This window comes from Tachypleus tridentatus, chromosome 1 (assembly GCF_004210375.1).
Source record: "Tachypleus tridentatus isolate NWPU-2018 chromosome 1, ASM421037v1, whole genome shotgun sequence".
Taxonomy (NCBI): Eukaryota; Metazoa; Arthropoda; class Merostomata; order Xiphosura; family Limulidae; genus Tachypleus; species Tachypleus tridentatus.
The window spans coordinates 55,506,701-55,525,764 of NC_134825.1; the positions used below are offsets into that span (position 1 = coordinate 55,506,701).

The 19,064-nt window shown below is 32.9% G+C and overlaps 1 long non-coding RNA gene across 2 annotated transcripts in view; it reads right to left on the reverse strand.

The window, feature by feature from the left end:
- Positions 1-9,185: 9,185 nt before the first annotated feature.
- Positions 9,186-19,064, reverse strand: part of LOC143249247 (uncharacterized) — a 28,634-nt gene continuing 18,755 nt past the window's right edge. For both annotated transcript variants that reach the window (XR_013027694.1, XR_013027693.1), the window contains exons 4-6: positions 15,384-15,509; positions 10,744-10,811; positions 9,186-9,500 (exon numbers count right to left, since the gene is read on the reverse strand). This is a non-coding gene — a long non-coding RNA (uncharacterized LOC143249247). The remainder of the gene's footprint in view (positions 9,501-10,743; positions 10,812-15,383; positions 15,510-19,064) is intronic.

Genomic DNA, 19,064 nt, shown 5'->3' on the forward strand with positions numbered 1-19,064 from the left:
GGTTTGTTAAAGGTTGTTTGTAAGTTAGCGTAAAGGTTGTAGTTTTAATTTGATCAAATGTGGTTATAACATAAAATATCATTGTCTTTCTTCCTTAATGAAAATCTTTATGCTTTTATTTCTTCCTTTGTGTAAAAGTTGCTTGCTAGTAATTCTTCCTTAACACAAATGATGTACGTTAGTAGTTCTTCCTTAACACAAATGATGTACGTTAGTAATTCTTCCTTAACACAAATGATGTACGTTAGTAGTTCTTCCTTAACACAAATGATGTACGTTAGTAATTCTTCCTTAACACAAATGATGTACGTTAGTAGTTCTTCCTTAACACAAATGATGTACGTTAGTAATTCTTCCTTAACACAAATGATGTACGTTAGTAGTTCTTCCTTAACACAAATGATGTACGTTAGTAGTTCTTCCTTAACACAAATGATGTACGTTAGTAGTTCTTCCTTAACACAAATAATATACGTTAGTAGTTCTTCCTAAACGCAAAATCTGTTCTTTACATTATAATTCTTGGCCCGACATGGCGTGCGACTCCAAATCTGAGGGTCGCGGGTTCATATCCCCGTCGCGCCAAACATGCTCGCCCTTTCAGCCGTGGGGGCGTTATAATGTGACGGTCAATCCCACTATTCGTTGGTAAAAGAGTAGCCCAAGAGTTGGCTGTGGGCGGTGATGACTAGCTGTCTTACCTCTAATCTTACACTGCTAAATTAGGGACGGCTAGCGCAGATAGCTCTCGAGTAGCTTTGTGCGAAATTCAAAAACAAACAAACATTACAACTCTTAGGAAATGAAAATAATTAAGATTTTAACAAAAATACAAAAAATAAGTGACGAACTTGTAAAAAAATAACAAACTAGCTGTTTCAAAAATAAAATGTGTTTGCGAGAAGATAAGATTTTGAGGGACGATTTGATAAAACATAGAATATTATCCTTATATTAATAATATAGAATATTATTGTTACATTAGTAATTCTGGCTTTCTCATATAATAGCTGTTTATTATTTCTGTGTATAGCACGATTCATATAAAATAATATAGACTTGTTGGTTAATACAGTTTTAACAGACAATCTGTTTCCTAAAAGTCATATATATATAAATATTTTGTACAAGTCATTGTACCTGGTTTGTAATTTTTCTTGTAATTCGACACTCTTATTTTCTATTTTTTTTTTTTTGCCATTAGTGTATACAGTGACAAAATTATAATAATAAATACGTTCAATAGAGTTAATTCAATATGCTTTTGAATATAACATTTGGATTTGCTATAGCGTAGGCTGCTTACTTTTACCAACTTTTGACAAATTTATCATGGGTATTATATGTTAAAATTCTTTCAAAATCAGACTTACTTATTTTTTTGGAATTACAGCCTTTATACCTTTATGTACTACTGCAGTTATTTCACAATTCTGAAATACCTGATGAGCTTTAACCTTCATCAGTACATGTTAAAATATCCATCTTTCAGTACACCTGGGATCCCTACTGACCCTGCATATATTTAATGATCATAATGTTGAAGTTATGATTTAGATGTTGAAAAGTTAGCATACTGGCTTCTCAAATAATTGTGCAGATAAACTGTAAGAAAGACTTAGAACCATAAGTATATAATATGTTATTTATTATTACAAAATATGAAATTTACTTATATTATGTTATCATATTTAGATACAAAAATTGTTATCGTTGACGTATATTTCGATAATATAGAACCACTTCTTCTCTGGTTGACATCTCACAGTTAAAACTAATAAAATACTGAATGAAGAAACAGATTTCTCGAATATGTAACAAAAAACACCAAATTTTACGAAAATGTGCTTTTGATCCAAACGGACCCAAGGGGGTCAAACTATATCAAAATTTGTTTCGGAGCTAAACTAATGCCAAATGTTGGACAACATGTAAGCGAAACTTATTCTGAGTGGACATAAAGTGTTTCTCATATCTTTTACCAGTCATCTTACAAATACTCATCCCACCTTACACTGGGTGTGGAGTGATCAGTGATCAGTATATTACTTGGGGTCCACCAAGAACTCGTGCAACTTTTATTCAAAAAAATTATTCGACTGCAAAAAATCTAATGTTTTATTATTTTTGTGTCAGAGGATGACAATGTAACAATTATATAAAAATAAATAAAAATATAACTGGTCAAATAAAAAATATTAACAAATATTTATCATTGGGGTCCATATGAACCCCAGGTGTACTGATGAAGTTAACTTGTTTATTTGTTGTTCAAACGGAAAACTACGCAATGGGCTGTCTGCAATGTACCTACGGGAGGGTCGAACCCCATTTCTAGTATTTTAAGTCCTAAAGTTTACTGCTTAGTCATTTTGTTGTTGTTTGAATTAAGCACAAAGCTACACAATGGGCTATCTGTGCTCTGCCCACCACGGGTATCGAAACCCGGTTTTTAGCGTTGTAAGTCTGCAGACATACCGCTGAACCACTGGGTGGCTTATTCATGGAAGATAGGCTTCAGTTGCACTGTTTACCGTATAAACACTACTGCTGTACGTGGTGTGAATGTCCAAAGCTGCGTGTTTAAAATGATAAGTTGAAAAGTTATAGTGTGAAGATACTATATAAACTACATATAATATCATAAATTGCATTTTTATGAATCATATATTCCAGTTAATTATATATGCTTAACAAATAAATACCTAATAATTATGAACAAATTAAATATATAAAATGCAGGCTACTTACATGTATATGTGATTCAAGGGTTGAAAATGTATTGGTATTTATGTGACAAAATATTTGACTCGACAACAATTCTTGGACTTCGTAATATCTACAAACCATGTCTTCACAATGACTATTGTACTAGTTTAATTACGTAACCTTTGAATCAAACATATGAATATGTTAAGTATGTAATTCAGGTATGTAACTACAAGATTAAGGATGTGAACTTGTAAAATGTGTGTTCATTTGTGAGATTTCTTGCAGAGCTAAATGACAGATACCCAGTCAGCTGTTCCTACTTTTAAAGTAACAGACAAGCGGGAAGACAGCTATTCGACACCACCAGATTTTGAGCTATTCTTGTTAAACTAAGTGGTCAGATTTGACCACTACACTTATAACGCATCCAAAACTCCAAATTCGGAGTGAAATTTTGAATTTAAGCCAAGCTTTTACAATCTTTAACTCCCATATTCGCCACAGGAACAGAACATATTACATCTCGTCGACGGAAAATATACGCTAAATAGAAAATATATTCCTAACAGTTTTACCCGTCACATCTTTAGACTTATTTCTCACGTTTTATTTATACTTATTTAATCAGTACAATGCTCCCCAGTGGCACAGTGGTATGTCTGCGGACTTACACACTAAAAACCGGGTTTCGATACCCGTGGTGGGCAGACCACAGATAGCCAATTGTGTTGCTTTGTGCTTTATTCCAATCAGTACAAAAGTCAATGTGTGTCATGTCGCGCTTAATATTCTTGATATTTCAAAATAAACGGATTCATAAAAGTCAAAATACATTTATCTAGATGGAACAGCTGGTCACTACGATACAACTGATGGAAGTGCAAGGGGCTGTGAAGGGTAGTGAGTGTTGGAATAAGTTTAAACACAAAGACGTAGAGTGGTCCCTGAAAGTACATAAACTTATCATGAAAGTAAAAATATCGATTCAATTTTAAACTTGAATTGTTTCTGAATTAAGCTCTTTTTTGTTATACCAACAACGTGTTTAATAAAAAAACAATCCTCTTAAAATCAAGGGTATAAATTAAGAAATCTATATAGATATAATAGTACTGTCTGTAGTCTATATAGATATAATAGTACTGTCTGTAGTCTATATAGAGATAATAGTTCTGTCTGTAGTCTATATAGATATAATGGTACTGTCTGTAGTCTATATAGAGATAATAGTTCTGTCTGTAGTCTATATAGATATAATTGTACTGTCTGTACTCTATATAGATATAATAGTACTGTCTGTGGTCTATATAGATATAATAGTACTGTCTGTAGTCTATATAGATATAATAGTACTGTCTGTAGTCTATATAGATATAATAGTTCTGTCTGTAGTCTGTTGTATGTCCATGTAACTATATCACAGGATAAGGATGGAGGTTTATTAGGCTCAAGAAGGGTGTGAGAGAGAGTTCAGTTTTGTATTTTGCATGTTGTTGCAGTTTTATGGGTGTTTTTGCGTTTTTCACCACCACACCTTACCTTCTTTGGATGGATTTTCACCATACGTGGTATGACGGTTCACTGAGTCCATGGGAAGATACAACAAATTTTCAGTTTTGCGGCCTTCTCAGCGTTTTAGTTTTTTGCCACTACCATCTGTGAATGAATCTTAATCAAATTTGATATGTAGGTTTGCTGGATCCTTGTAGATACAGAAGTAAATTTGCGATTTAACCTTTTGTGTTTTACAGTTTTTATTGGCGTTTTTTTTTTTTACAATTTCACATAAGGAAAGCAAATTTTCACGTCCTAAAATAACCTGTCATTAATCATAATTTTTATAACCTCCGCCTAGGGGACGGGTACTCCAGCTAGTCACCAAATATTTTTTTTCCAGTTTTGTTGTCTATACATTTCATTTTATACTTTAAGTACATAAACTAATAATAACATTATTGTTGGAACCAGTGTGTTACCAAAACACATTGGTTTTTCTATGTATTAATTTGTTAGAAGTTGTTAATCTTCCAGATTCTTACCAATAATCATTCTATAAATACTCTACGAATTTATTTTATGAAGGGTCTTAATTTTAATTGGTTGCAAAGAAATTTACCGACTTTTGACAGCCTCGACTGCAAATTTTGCAAAATCAAACTTGACCAAGAAAGATTTTGCAAAATGTATTTATTTTAATTAGCTATGTAATGTAGGGTTAAGGTACAATATTGGGTAGTGGTGGTTGTACTTACCTTATAATTGTTTAAGGACTATAGGTTAGTTCTTTCATAAACAAGATTTATATGAATTTTAGGTGACTCAAACAGTTATATTTTAAATCAGTAAGACTTTATTTTCTGATTATATGGATGTTTGTATGAAATACATTTTATTGATTTCTTCGTACACAAGATCTATATGATTGATTGGAAACTCAAAATATGCTTTATAGTTGAAGTTATTAACACAAAACTTTACTTGTTATGGTATGGATGCCTATATCAATAACATAATTATAGATGCCTATGCGAGATTAACATAATTACTTATGAACAACTCACGTGTTTGTATTAATGATAATTACTTATGAACAAACCACATGGTTATATAAATAACATTATTACTAATGCCAGTACTTACATTTCATATATAATTAGTTCCATGTATATTACATTCACTATGTTATGCTATTTGAGTGTGTGTTTTAGTGTGAAATTTTGTTTCTGTATTGTGAAGCATTTTTACGATATTTTACCAAAATGTCAAATTAATTCTTACCATACATCAAGTTGAAATTCAAAAATTGTTTTCTGTCAGTATTCATTTACTATAAAGTGTTATTAGATTAAAAACAAGTATTATAATGTAATAAACACTAATTCATTAAGACTAAAACTTGATTATTTTGAAGATATTACAAAACATTCGTGTTAGCATGAACTTTTTCACGTTTCCTTGAAACAGTAGTTACTAGTGAAATACTAGTATATTTTTACAACACTTTTAAACCAATATAGGCCTAAATTTAGGCCTGGTTGAAGATTTGGAGTATTTCAGTTTATGGCTAAATACGGAATTACAGTATTTAATATTATAACAGTAACAATAACTGCTTGAAGGAGAGTAACATAATTAGGTCAAAGGTCGAAACATATTGTTATTTAATATTCAATTTAAAGGTAAAGTGCATTATTGAGTGTACTTTGAGCTAGGCTGTAGGAAGCTATTCACAAACAAATAACAGTAAGTTTTAATTTAACTTTGACTAGACGGTGAAAAGGTTGTTTTTTCATAGATAAAGACACATTGCTGTATTTGTATCATGTAGATGTAAGAAGAAATCATGTTTTTCTCCGTATAAGATTTTGTCATGTATACATTCTTTTCTTATACTTCACTGGATTCTATATGTATGTCCATGTCTGTGTGAAATACGAAATGTTAACACTATAAAATTATCTTCTTGCACTTGAAAAGGTCCTAATAATAATTTCTCACATGCATCCTTTCATTGTAATTATCAGTAAGAATACGCCACATACACCATCAGTTCCCTCCACTACTTGACATTATACAGTACTTTTAGGATTCTTATTAATTTTAAAAATACATCAAACACCTGTAATATATAGTATAAAATACATGGAAATGTAGTTTTTGAAAGATACATTTGGAAAATTCTCTGTATTACTTCCCTATTTGAAGATTTTTACTACATACATATTTGAAGATACTCTAGTTAGTTTTGTTAGGGTCGTGGGTTGATCCTATGATAGTGCTCTGGATTTCAAATGTGCTAAACTGCATTCAAATCCAAGATGTCTAACAAAATATTTTCCATAATTTTAAGCTGTGGATAAGTTAAAGGAGTGTGTATCAGTTCCTTAGCGGTCTGTTGACTTATTGGCTACCCTCTGATTAAGAGTTATAATTAGGAACAGCGATAAACAGTCTTAGTAGCTTTGTCATAAATACACAGAGATAAATAAAATTTACAATATTGATTTTTATTTGGTATCAAAGTGTGAAATCCGAAAAATAACGCAATTTAAAAACATATTAATATATAACAAAAACTTCACTTGTGGATGTGCAGCTGTGGTGAATTTTAAAGAAAGTTTCATTCGGTATATATATATTGACCAGATGGTTAAGGCACTCGACTCGTAATCTGAGCGTCGCGGGTTCGAATCCCCGTCACACCAAACTTGCTCGCCCTTTCAGCAGTGGGGGGTATTATAATGTGACGGTGAATCCCACTATTCGCTGTCTGGTAAAAGCGTAGCCCAAGAGATGGGGGTGGGCGGTGATGACTAGCTACCTTCCCTCTAGTCTTACACTGCTAAATTAGGGACGGCTAGTGCAGATAGCCATCGTGTAGTTTTGTGCGAAATTCAAAACAAACCAATATATATTTTCTAATTTGAAATTTCTTTTTGTGATTGTTTTCTTTATTTCTTAAAGTACCGATTTCTAAAATAAACAAGTGAGGCTTATGAGTGTTGTCGTAGAATACAGTAGAAAAGTGGAGTAACTTTTTTTATTGCTTAGATTGGTGAACAATTCTGAACACTAAATTACAATTGACATGTTTTTACGTTTATTGACAAATTTTTGAATGAAATTCCTCTGACAATATGAACTGATCGTACTTCTGAGGGGAAGATATAGAAGTCCACGTGCGTTAGTTTTCCAGATAATATTGTGTTTTATTAATATTTACAAGTTCGACATTTATTTCTACCTTAAGAGATTTATGCTGCATTGATTAGTGTTATAAGTACAAAAGTTGTTTGAAAACCCCGATGGCAACGTCTCTTGAATATTGAATTTCCATACAGTCTAGATTTAAAAATGTTACATTTATATATATATATATTAAAAATTTCTTTCTAAAATTTAGTTCACTTGAAAAACAGTTCAGAAAGTACAACGAAAAGCTCTGTATTCATAGGCCAAGCAGGAATGCTTTGTCTTGTAAGGGACTCTGTATCAGGATTTTCTAGGCCTGGCATGGCCAAGCGCGTAAGGCGTGCGACTCGTAATCCGAGGGTTGCGGGTTCGCGCCCGCGTCGCGCTAAACATGCTCGCCCTCCCAGCCGTGGGGGCGTATAATGTGACGGTCAATCCCACTACTCGTTGGTAAAAGAGTAGCCCAAGAGTTGGCGGTGGGTGGTGATGACTAGCTGCTTTCCCTCTAGTCTTACACTGCTAAATTAGGGACGGCTAGCACAGATAGCCCTCGAGTAGCTTTGTGCGAAATTCCAAAACAAACAATCAGGATTTTCTCAACATTTTGCACCTCAAGGCATTCTTAGTTATTTGGCACAATAATAAAGGCTTGCGTATGTACTTAATGACTGGTTGGTTTATGGTAGTAACAGTTCTCTTGTCTCTCTATATATGGTTTACTTATATGTTCCCTAGTTCCTTCCTACAAGATGATTCGTATTCAGAACATTTTATCCAGGCTCTCAAAGCGACATGTTAGGTTGTCTTGTACGTGTTTACGGGAATGGTATATTTTTGTCTGTCAGACAATATACTAAATATCTGTTCGTCTGAGTTTCTATCTGTGTCTATATGTGTTTATGTTTGTTCAGATTGCTGTCTACTTAATGGTGTGTTTGTCAATTCAAGTTATATATACGTTTCTACTTTTAAATTATTTTTATCCCTCTGTTAATTTGCTTGTCTATATATTTGTTCACTGAGATGATTGTTACTACGCTAACCCCTGACACCATTAATTTCTTGTGGGAAGCAGCATATCGAGTTTCAGTGGATGAGATGATGAGAGCCAACTATCAACATTGGCCTTGGGCTGTGTCAGTTGATCATGAGGTAGACAGTTATCGTGTGATGTGACGTCTCGTTACATCACTCACAGTCAAATACTGTCAAACTTGTATTTTATGTATTATTTGTGAAAAGAATAAATGAGGTATCCTATTCGTAAAAACAAAATTACAATACAGGATAAAGTATTTTATTGAAATGAAAATAAAATAGTGATTTGTATCTTGAATATTTATGAACTTCAATAATATTTTACTTGTGACTCATAGTCACCGATTCACCAGTTTTTCAAAATCAGCAACAATAATAATAACAGCAAACTCTGTTGGTTCTAATACCACTTCTTATGGTTTCGTCGTGTACAATGATATGATCTACGAATTTCTTACTGTCTTGAACAGACTAATCATCGTGCATCTGATGCTCTGTAAAAAAAACTATCGCCTGTTTCAAAACTACCCTCGAGAATTTCTCGTTGTCTTTTTAAAACTGAAGTAAATGACATTTATTATTTCGGTCTCCAATATGTTATCAGTTAAACTATGACAGTAACTGTTATAATATATTGTTAGATAAATTAATATCTGATTGATCTTTACAACAGATGCTAAAGCTTTTGTTTTTGGTAACTTGAAACGTGATTCTTAATATATACGCAAAGAAAGGTGCTAAACTCCACTTTGCCTGTCTATTTATTTAAAGTGGTTAATATATTTACATATCGATATGAAGATAGATCATATAGATCATATACTAATCACACTTTCCCCGATATGATTTCCGTCATGTGACTACGCTCATTTTAACTGTAGTACTTCACTATAATATATTTGACAGGTTGTATACATTATCAACGCATCGTCTGTTAACACAGGCTGACTGCTTCCGATCGTTGCTTGTACACATCTGTACTTAGAAAGATTAATCACGAAACTAACCATGAACTTTTGTACTCTTCCGATCTCCAGTCTCATATGGTGCTCTTGTGCCTGATAAAGACGTCAGGAAACATAGTCTTGTTAACATATGTTGTCCGTTTTGGACTTAATAGGACGTAATAAACATTTTGTATAGTTCTTAATTTACAGTTATTTAACTCATTAACTCCTTCTAATGAAGCAGTTTAAAATAAAAATTTATTCTGGATTATAGAACCAGACAGGTTATAGAAAACAAATTAAGGAAACATTAAACCGCAAAGATATAGACATGGTTTACGACAAAGTTATTATTATTTCCTTTACATCCAGAGATAGCAACCCAGAAGAAGATACCTCGAGCTTCAAATCGACCAAAACTGACCGGATTACACATTGAGTTGTACTGCTTCCAGAATAGACGACTAATTTTTTCAAATCTTCAGAAACACATTTTGCCACTGTCTTAAATTACTAGTTTGTAACATTACTGACCGCGTGTGAACATTATTACTTTAGAGTGAGAAAACGAAATTATAAAAGTTCAGATTAAATATGCAGTTGCAGTAGTGAGATTTATATTTTATGTGTAAATAGTGTAATTATTAAGCTTGCAACACAATAAATAAGTGTGTGAAGTGTAAAGTAATTTTTATTTGTTGATTAATTACGTTTTAGTGAATCTTCGCATATAAATAATCACGTTTCAAATATTTATATGCAAAAACGGCTCGTTTGGGTTGAGAAAAGATTTTACATAGAAGAGCGAACAACGTTTCGACCTTCTTCGATGACCAAACGAGCCGTTTTTGCATATAAATTTCTCAACAAGTGGGTTTCTCGACATCACTGATTACGTTTCAAATATATCTAATACAATGGTTGTTCTTCAACTAAGACTTGAACTAATGCACTTTTCTCTACAAACTTCACACAAAGCATTGTCGTGTATGCATTAAATTAAAATAAGGAATTTTAAGTTGGAATAACAGATTAGAGTACAATTATATTTGACTTAACTAAAAATACTTTTATTTAAGGCAATTATTTTAGGAAATGACTGTAAACATCCATAATTTATTCATAACTATTCATGCGTGTGTAACATATTAAGTTAGGATGTGATTTCTATACAGGGATTTGGATGACCTTGTTACTCATATTTTTCTACACCCAACTGAAATAGACTGTTAGAAAAGATAATTATTAGAGATATTTCTAGTAATTAAATGCATGTAAAAGAGGCTACCTTTTTTTTAAACTGAAATAACTACTAATATAAAATTCCCTTTAACCTCAATTGCTATGGACTTACAACACTGGAAACCAGGTTTCGATACCCGTGGTGGGCAGAGCACAGACAGTCCACTCTGTAGCTTTGTGCTGAAATTCAAATAAACAAAATATTTATTTTGATGGTTTTAAAACTTGCTTTAGCTTTTACAATAAAATTATACAAAGAATCCTCACAATTAGCTATTAGCTACAGCAAAATGTTATCGCAAAAGAAAATATTGTTTTAGGGAAATTATTAATTAATTTGACGTCATGAAGTTGGAAAGAAGGAGGATCACTCAAGCTATACAAGAATTCATTAATAATATTTGGTTAGTATTTTCAACCTTTATGTAATACAAGGTAGAGCAGCTATGACACTAAGGGTTAACACTCGTACGAAAAGACGTTTCTAGTCCTGATTTCTCCAAGCCCGTTCCCCTGGCTGTGGTTTCGCTAGATAGTAGATAGGGACAGTGGGAATCTCGTTAATCCATTCATTAATGGATTTAAATGGCAATTTCATTTAAATACAAAATTATTAGCCTAATATTAATAACCTTTCAAGTTGCTCTGGGGCCTATTAGGCCCCACTTTTCGTAGGAGTGTTAAATATAGCTCTCCATAATTCACAACTGGTGGCCAGAAAGAAGGCACCCAGTCAACAGAATCTACTGTCTACACGCGGCTACTTTTAACTTAATAGTGAGATTGACACCCACCTGGAAGTGAGGAAATGTTCTACAGTATATCATGGTCTCCAGTCAATTTTTTAGGATTGTAATAGTACAATTTTTTTAATAAAACATAGAACATTGTACTTTTAGCACAAAATAAATCTACTTGTAACGTATACAGCGTGTTGTTAATATTTTAAAGCATTTATTTCCACAGAGTGCAAGGTTTCCTACAGTGACCTTAAACATTTCTGCTAACGATGTGTACTAATGTTATGTTACTTCAGAAACTCAAATGTTACAAAAATCTTAAGACATTTGTACTAACAAGAACAGAGACGTTGAAGAAATTCTAAACTATGCAAGAGCAAAAAAGTCAGAACTTTTAAAGAGAAGCACTAACAATGTGCTGGAGCATTACAAAAATTATCAGCCCTTGTTAACAATCATTTAAATGTTAAGATGCCAAAAACCATGTGTTGACAAAAAATAAAAACGATATTAAACCACTCTAAACACTGATGAAAAATATATTAATGAAATCTATCTAATGACACTTTTTACACTGAAACTTCACATTATATAGAAGCGACTTTAGGTTGATCTATAGATCCTTACAAGTTTTCGTATCCTATGTTATCATTTTAAAGAAAAATATTTGAGGATATAAATCTAACTAGGATGATGTAGATTGGTTGTATTGGTGTTAATAAATTACGCTCATAAAGTTACTTGAATGTCAATGTAACGAATATTTTTGTCATGTTTTTCTTGTTTGCTTGTTTTGAATTTCGCGCAAAGCTACTCGAGGACTATCTCCGCTAGCTGCCCCTAATTTAGCTGTGTAAGACTAGAGGGAAGGCAGCTAGCCATCACCACCCTCCGCAAACTTTTACCGACGAATAGTAGGATTGACAGTCACATTGAAAGAGCGAGCATGTTTGGTGCGACGGGGATTCAAACCCGCGACCCTCGGATTAGGAGTCGAGTGCCTTAACCCACTTGGCCATGCCAGGCTCATGTCTTTTTCGCAGTAAAGTCAGTTAGGTGTTGGGTAAAAAAAACAAATTAAAAAATTGGGCAATTTGATAAAAAGTTTAGAAAAAAACCTTTATACTCCAGATATGTATAATATATATTTATTTATTTTAACCGACATTTTGCCGTTTCATCAGAGTTAATATTCACAACTTGATGAAGTCGCAAAGCCGAAACCTTGGTTAAAATATCAAAAATAAAATATTTTTATACATCAGGTCATCCAATATGTAATGTTAAAAAATTTAATACAGAAAGTACATCATCATTTCTGTCTTTATAGAAGGCTTTAATGACTAAAATATGTAGTAGGACGTGTATAAAAATGTTAAGTGATGCACCATATTCAGGTCGTCCTGTTGAGATTAATGATGACTTTCTGCTGGCTGCATTCGATGAAGATTGTGCTGTAACAGTTGAAGAACTAGCACAAAAGCTTAATTCAACTCATTCAAGAGTTTACCGTCATCTGCAACAGCTTGGAAAGGTGTAAAAACTTGAAAAATGGGTTCCCTATGATTAGACACAAGCCATCCTTAGAGCAAGAGTAGACATTTGCAATTCTCTGCACTCTCGTGAACGCAACTCACCTTTCGTGGACAGGTTAGTGACTGGAGATGAAAAATGGATATATTATAAAAATGTTAAACGCCGCAGACAATGGCTCATTACAGGCAATCTGGTTAAAGCACAGCCCAAAATGTACTTCCACCCTAGGAAAGTCTTGTTAAGCATTTGGTGGGATATTGTTGGTGTGATCCACTTTGAGTTGCTGCCACTCAATTTAACGATTACATCAGATTTTTATTGTCAACAGTTAGACCGCTTGAATGTTGCACTGAAAGAAAAGACGCCTGCTTTTATCATTCGTAAAGGTGTTGTGTTACACCAGGATAATACACAGCCCCATACACCAAGGATCACATCTGCAAAGATTGAAGAGCTAGACTGGGGAAAACTTCTACATCCTCCTTATTCTCCAGACCTTACCCATCTGGTTCTCATCTATTCCGAAGTTTGGAGAATTATCTTGATGGAAAAGAGCTTGAAACATATGAAGATGTCAATATTACCCTCTCTACATTCTTTTCCTCCAAACCCCAAGAATTTTATAGAAGTGGCAGTCAGAATCTTGTGAATTGTTGGCAGGAAGTAGTTAATAATAATGGAACATACATTATTGATTAAATAACATTAAAAGTATTTAAAATCTTTTCTCTTTTTCTGAACCTATAATCGGACATTAATTAAGGGATGACCTGATATATATAGAGTATGAAGTTCGTTTTTTATATCAAAATATTTAAGTCCCTCCAGCATGCACTACAAACTTTGAAAGACAACGAAAAAGTATTTAGACAATTAGCTTATTACTTACTAATTCGTCTAAAACAATATGAAAAATTCTTCTAGAGAAAATACTTTTAAAGTTGGTTGTTCACTGATTGGTTTTAAAGATACCAAAACTCAAATAACAAACTAGTAAAAATTAAATAACTAACAATAAACTAAACTACCATTCAAGAAAAAACAAGTCATTAAATATTACTGGTATTAATTTAATATTAAAGTATTTACTTGTGAGATAAGACGTTATTATATATAATCATATAGAAAAGCCTCCCAGTGGCATAGCGGATGTATGTATAGAAAAATACAATTCTAGAAATCAGGTTTCGATATCCGTGGTGCACAAAGCACAGATAACCTATTGTGTACCTTTGTTTTTAAGTACAAAGAAACAAATATATAGAAAACAAAATATATATAGTTGAAGGAGATTAAATCTGAAAAACGTGTTGTAATAAGGAAAGCACTTTTAATCAAGGAAAGAAAAACGAGGCCTGGCATAGCCAGGTAGTTGGAGCTTTCGACTCCTAATCTAAGAGTCGCAGGTTCAAATCCCCGTCACACCAAACATGCTCGCCCTTTTAGCCGTGGATGCATTATAGTGTTACAGTCAATGACATTGTTTGTTGGTAAAATAATAGCCCAAAAGCTGACGGTGATGACAAGCTGCCTTCCTTACAGTCTTACACAGCTAAATTAGGGTCGGCTTGCGGAAATAGCTTTACGCAAAATTCAAAAGAAACCAAGCAAACTGAGAGTGGCTTAGATATAGATTTAATATCATACTGTGTAACATTCTAATATGTACATCAAAGTGATGGTTTCCGCTCATACGATCATCTATCATGACAGCTCATTTGTCAAACTAAATTATGCATCAAAATTTTTAGTCATTTAAAACGTTTCTACAGCTACAGCTAGATAGTCTTTTATTTACTAAGCTATACTATTTCAGCACAAAGGCAGAGTAAACTAATGAGTTAAAGCAGACATCGCTGTATTAAAAAGAATGAAAAGAGAAAAAAATGAGTTAAAGCAGACATAGCTATGTCAGAGAAACAAACGAATGATTTAAAAGAGATATAGCTATGTCGAACAGGATGACGAAAAGGGCGAACTAATGACTTAAGGAAACGTCGATGTATTGGATATCATATTAACATGATGGATCCAACGGTTTAAAATGATTACTGTTTTTAAGAAGTTATATCAACCAGGGGTGGTTGCATTATTTTCTACACAACTTAATTTTAAGAAAACGATGTTATAACTTGGTTTGTACCTTTGGTTAAAATCGATGCTAGTTTTAAATTACGGCTGATATTATAATAAGTACATTATAATAAAGTATTATATTTAACACCATGTACTTCTTGGGATAACTACACGATTAGGAAAACTTCACGGATACTGTGAGGTTTTAAACAGTTTTAAAATTAAGTAAAAACGAGAATAATCTGCGTTTCTCACTTAAATATTTAGAACATACACATCATTTTAAGACTTTGTTAATATGAACCACTGCAAGAATACGACTCAGAAATTTCATGTGAAGAACAAATAATATTAAATTATTGTTGCTATCCATTATATAGAAACATGAAATACAAATTACCTGTTCCCCGTTGGTACAGCGGTAAGTCTACGGATTTCCGACACTATAATCACGGGTTCGATTCCTCTTGTTGGACTTGGCAAGTAGCTAAATTAAGTGAGCTATTTAGGAACAACATCTTGAAATCTATGAAGAGACAGACGTGAAAGAAACGCAGCTCTAAAAAATAATTATTCCCAGATGTAAAGATACTTCAGATAGAGAGTGGTCCATTCGTACAAATAATGAGCTGATCTTTAATGCTTGATAGGAAATAGTTTAAAGCAAGAAGAGATAAAAATTATTTGATTTATAATTTCGAGAAAGAGGCGAGTCTCACTTAACAATATGTTAAGTTACTTACTTGAAAATAAAGTTAAATTTCCTCACAAATATTTCACCTTTTTTCCATAAATACTGAAAACCTGAGCATACAAATATCAGACATACAGTTGTGTAATACAACAAAAAAATAATTTGTAATCATACAAATTAGTCCGAATTCTGTTTAGTATAGATCAGATTCTCATGGTGACGTCTTTTCCAAGTTGTTGTCATGTCCTTTTATATTAGAAACAGAACTATTTGCTGCAGGTTCGAAAATATAGAGTCCGCTCAAATTATTATACTTTCACAAATTTATTACGTTCCAAACTAAGCCTGATCTTGTTCAATGTCTACATGGTCTATAATATGTATCTAACAAGAAGTGTATTACGATTCCCTTGTCATAAAGATAAATCGTTTTGTTTCTAAGTCTCGCTGTGTTTGCGTATTAGATTTAATTCTAAATGCAACAAAATTCATATTTCACGCAACAGACTTTAAAGGTTACTGTCACTAGTGTGTGTGTGTACAGATACATAAGGACTTTAGAGGGAGAAACTGCACAACACGTCTGTTGGTAAAAAAAAAATAATAAAAATTCTACAACGCTCAGATAACAAGCTAAAAAATAACAGAATTTCTTATTGACGTATGGTTATGTTTTTTTAGGAGAAGAGGAAATAGGGGGTTCCAGCTATTGAAATCACAGGGGAAAAATAACATTCGTGTTTTACGGAATGTTGTAATAACGGATTTATTTATTTGTAAAGAGGAGAAGGTCTAGTTTCTGTGGGAGAACCCTGCGTAGCAAAAGGTTGTAGGTCGTTCCTGGGTTTATGTAGGCCTACATAACAGAAAATGTTTTGACTCAAGGCAAGTAAGTGAGTACTGGTTTGTAGCTTAGAGTTGTGGTGTTCAATAAACATAAAACTGACTCACAAAACAATAGGCATGTTGCATTGAGAGTTTGAGGAACGAAATTATGAATGTTAGTGACTTTAGAACAGACCTCGTGCAGCTAGCAAAAAGTAATTTTATACAACGAAAGGTAAATTGAAAAAAATATTCGTATCGTTTCCTGGTAGATAAAAACGCCTTTCATTCATTAGGATACGAAGGCAAAAGTATGGGTCTTTTAAACAGCTTCAAATCCTTCACATGTATCGGAATAAGATGGTAAGTTATTTTCTGAGAAACTGCTTAAAGCTATGTATCAAATATTGTTTTTTTCTATTTGTCTAATACATTCAACAAGCAAATTCATCTTTTTACATATTTAACCTCTCTTTCTTGAACCCATGTAAACTGCCATTGCAAGTCTTAAGAATATCCTGTTTTTATTAAATAAATAAAATCTGCATGTTTCAAACAGATTACTAAGTTATATATGCATTAAATACACGCTAAGTAAAAGAGCGACACATCAGATCTGTTTGTCTGTTTGCTGTTGACAGGGGCAGCGCGGTCGTTTGTTCAAACAGGGGTCTATTTAAAGCCTCTTTGGCTGAAATTACGCGTCACTCACGCATTTATCAAACTTGTTGGAATCAAGACAAATCGTTTCAGTGAAACATCACTTCATGATGGAATCGGCCTATATAAAAGAGAAGTTGAGGATTACAATTTAGGCTTAACTTTCCTTAACAGCATGAAAGGAGAAAGTCGGCTGGTATTTGCCGGGGATGCGCCAAAACGACTGTCTGGCTCATGGTGATAAACAGCTGAAGTTATTCCGATTAATCATTCTCACCCATCAACACGTTACATATTGTTTCTTAGACTCTGAAGTTTACTGCTGTAATGTGATGCAAGACGAGGTGTTTCCAAATAACTCATAACGTTATATACGAATAATTTTAAATAGTTTCGATCGTACTGACAAGGCTATTACTTCTGTGTTCACTTTTAACTTATTGAGTTTACGTTGTGCTAAGTTTTGTATAAACACTATTTTTGCACTTGAAACTCCAAAATTATTGTATAAGCTACTGTATTACATATAAAATTCTTAATTAAACCAAAAAACAAAATGTGAAGTGCATATTTGACATACAAGCAGTATTTTACACATTATTAATAAAATACAGTTAAAATTGTTCCCTATTTTATTATGCTATTACCAGTTAAGCCTTGTATTGGAGCTGCTATAGCGGCAGAAGTATATTATTACTACATACTTTTTACTTGGTTTATAAAACTTCGAAACAGCAGCCTCACGCCTTAACAACACCTCGTATAACATGGCGGATAATGGATAACCGCGAAAGTCTTATAATGAGCATAATGTATAGCGCTTGCACAATTTTCAGAATTTCAAAATTAACCAGAATAGATACACACAATTCAAAGACCCGACTACGTTTTAATTTTTATGTTTTAAAATTAAGTATTTCCTTTAATTAATCTTATCAAAGTATATAGGTAAAAGAAAAATACAGAAACTTATTCACCATATCACTATACAGATGATGATTAAAAGGACTTTAATAAAAGATTACATACTGACCTGCTATTGCAAGAATATGCTTGTCATGGATTTTATTTATTGTTTTCTCATTTTAATTTGGCACAAACGCAACCATGCAGTTAGTGTGAATGTGGGTCTGAGATTCTGTGGTTCGATACCTTTTATCGACAAAACAAAAAAGAAAAACAGTTACACATTTTACCTTGAAGCTGTGGGTTAGCTACAAGAATGAGTTTCAAATCCAAATATTCATTTATACTAGTCCACGAGGTAGCGTTGGGTGATGTCTGCCACTTCCAGATTAGAGACGGATAGCTCTCGAGTAACTTTATGCGAAATTTAAGAAAACGAAAATTGTTCATTAGAATTCGACTGGAACAGATGCTCAGTGCCATTTATCATTAACTCTTGGATGACTGAAGTCATTCAAATGGATTGTTTCAAAAATCATTTTTTTGTGTCTTTTTGTAACGGAATTATTTATATCACTTGACAAACAAGTTTGTTTGACGAAAGTTCGACTATCATTTACGAAAGGGGAAAAAAGACATTACATTACTGGTTATACAAGCTCTAGATGACAAGATACCAAAGATTCCCCAAAACAAATATATCATCCGACTACTGGATAATCCATGCTATATATAGGTTCTCTTAATCGTCTGTCTTTTTTCATCAATTCACAGCAACGATTGTTTATAAATTCATACAGTAAGTTAACAATTAATTTTCTAATGTGATAGAAGACGTCATTATAATGTGATGATTGGTCACGTGTTTGTTTTTTTTCTTATTTGAAATCTTTCATTAATGTTACAATTGCAGTTTTAAAGTTAGTGTTTGTTATTGTAATTAAACGGAATATTAATTATTTCTAAAGTACAGATATTTCTAGGAGTATTTGCGTC